The sequence below is a fragment of the Nannochloropsis gaditana genome, assembly GCF_000240725.1.
Source record: "Nannochloropsis gaditana CCMP526 unplaced genomic scaffold scaffold323, whole genome shotgun sequence".
Taxonomy (NCBI): domain Eukaryota; class Eustigmatophyceae; order Eustigmatales; family Monodopsidaceae; genus Microchloropsis; species Microchloropsis gaditana.
In genome coordinates this window covers 1-2,878 of record NW_005803630.1, presented here as the reverse complement: position 1 = coordinate 2,878, position 2,878 = coordinate 1, and positions in this window count along the sequence as shown.

The following is a 2,878-nucleotide window of genomic DNA, read 5'->3' as shown; positions in this document are numbered from 1 at the left end:
AAGATTCCAACTACTACCGGCGTCCCGTGGTGTTCAATTCGCCGCTCATACCGTTTTTAGACTTCGGAACAACGACCGCTCCGGTGGCCAAAGTATCGACAGGCTGCGGCCCATCTTTCGACTGGTCAGTCTTGTCTTGTGCCGCCGCATTAGTATTCATAGATGAAGCGGATGGAGACCACAGGCCGCCAATAAGCCCAGCCACTGCGGCCACAGCCACAACAATAAGCCCCGCTGCTACCCACTGTCGTCGTCGGGTGGCTGGGGTGGTCATGGGGCTAGGTGCGCACAGGAAGGACCCTGCAACCTGTGATTTGTACGGAATGATCAAGCGCTGAAGATACATTGTTTTCGAGTAAGAGTAGTATCATAATAACGTAAGATGCTAGAGACGGATCCAGACTGACCGCCACTGTCATAAGTCACCTAGAGGAACATCGAAAGGCCAAGAATTTACCCGCGTGCTTTGGGGGGCAGAGTGTTCAAATCCATTGCAAGTCGTTACGGGGTATCGCAGGAATATCTCACAAATTAGTTCATAATCGATCTTTTCATCGCTTATAATGGGTCCATTGACTCTTAAAAGATTCCTTTCACACACGCGATGTAGAGATCTGTGAGTGACAAGACTGATCAGACATGAATATGCATTGGACAAGAAAATTTCAGACCATCGCCGAGTTGACTCGAAGTCCTACCCGAAAATATCCGCCCGATTCCGAATTCTAGCTGGACACAATACCACATTCTGGGCGAGACTTAATGGATGCTAGTACGCCTAGTGCGTTATAGAATTCTTCACGACCTGCACCTTCCAGATCCTGTGTATCTATACGCATTATTGATGGGGCAAGTGCATCTCTCGGAAAAAAACTTTCGGCTTTCACCCAAAGCCGTTTTTTCCTTAACGGTCGAGTGTTGCCATGTTGAAGAGCACATTAATAGAGTTTTTCATCATAGTGGCTTTATAAATGCCTTCCGATATATCCGTTCGATAGGTATGGTAGTAAGTCATACAGATTAATGGTACTCATAAGGAAGAGGCGGAATACAAGAATTACCTGTCAAGGTACACTACGATTCCCCCGCATTGAGGTTCAATTAGCGCCTTTTTCACACGAGGTGGTTCATTGGTGACTCGCAATGCCGAGCCAGTAGTAGTCTTCTCCACAAACTCAATCTATTTAACGCCGGGAAGACATCTCCTTCCTGAAATTTCCGCTTCCGCTGGATTTCTGTTCCACAACGGATTTTTCGTTGACATAGCGCCTGTTATTGTATCGGTCCTGGATCGTCATGTCACGGTCGCAAAGCTTCTTGTCAGAATTCTAAACCGTATTGCTGCGGTCCCAAAGAGTCTTGTCGCGGTCCGAAACCATCCTGATGCGGTCTTAATACCGCCTTGATTCGGTTCCAGACCGTCTTGTTGCAGTCCCAGACCGTCTTGTTGCGGTCCCAGACCGTCTTGATGCAGTCCCAGACCGAGTTTTCCTTACCACTCTTACGCCTGTTTCGATCGCCTACTCCTGTCGAGCAGGCGCTGCTGCGTTTTGATTGGGCCTCCTTTCTGAGAGGTGCTCCCAGTATCGTCATTTGATCTCCCTTTTTCCATGTGAGGAGTTTGAGAATGTCCATTGTATTCTTTTTTGTGATCCTGAGCGTATTGTCCTGTATCCATTTCCAAAGGGTGGGGGTATTCATTCGCCCAATGCCCCATTCGTCCGCAACAAAATTATTCGGATTGGAGGATCAACCGACCACAGCAATTGGAATGTTTTCGAGGTGGAAAACCGGGGCATTGGCGAAAGAATGTACCCACATTTTAGAGACGGAAACTGGACAATACGCTCAGGATCACAAAAGAGAAATACAATGGACATTTTCCAACTCCTCACACGGAAAAAGGGAGATCAAATGACGATACTGGGAGCACCTCTCAGGGAGGAGACCCGTACAAAAACGGAGTAGCGCCTGCTCGACATGAATAGGCGATCGAAACAGGCGTAAGGGTAGTAAGATAAAGGCGATTTGAGACCGTATTAAGACGGATTCGCACCGCAACAAGACAGTTTGGGACCGAATCAAGACGGTTTGGGACAGCAACATTATCCTTGCAATGTAATCACGACTTCTCGATCAGGATATTCCCATGGCCTCGTCGCCTCTCTCGGATCTGTACACTATGGTTGATCGTATCTCTTGTGGTGGTCTTAGTTTCCGTTTTTAAGTTATAGCTGAGCAACTGACAAGGTTAAACGCATTGCAGAGCTCTCTTATGCCAGTGGTTAGGTTAACCTCGATTTCTTGTCACTCCTCTTTCCTCTTTTATCTCAAGGCTAATGACGGATCCTTTAGCGACACCAATGAAAGTAATACAAGACCTCACTACCCAGGAACTGGCAGCTGATCAGATAGAATTGGAGTCAAAAAACAAGCTCTAAGGGCCGTGATAAGAGCGGGGTCTCGATGAAAGCACTGTAAGCAGGGAATGTGACACTCGATGAGCATCCCGAGATCGAGCTACTACCTATGGGAGCTTATATACCCCTATATTATCGCCAGTATGATAAGAATGAACGCTAGAGTGCTCCCTTCCAATATAAAAGCAAAGTATGCGCTTGATATTTCTTTCTCGGAAGGCTGAAATTACGCCTAGAAGAATGTACCGTCTGATTGATATGCTGTACGCGAAACACAGACATCGATTTTTGGAGTATTGCGGAGAAATGAGGCAATGGATAATGATTGGACGTCAGGGATCTTAGCTTATGAAACAGAACAGTGATACTGCGAAGAATCAGATTGTTTAGAAAGTCGAATTCCCAATGCCACTGAAAACTTAAAAATGGCTGGCGATTTACTTCAAACGCTCATTTTT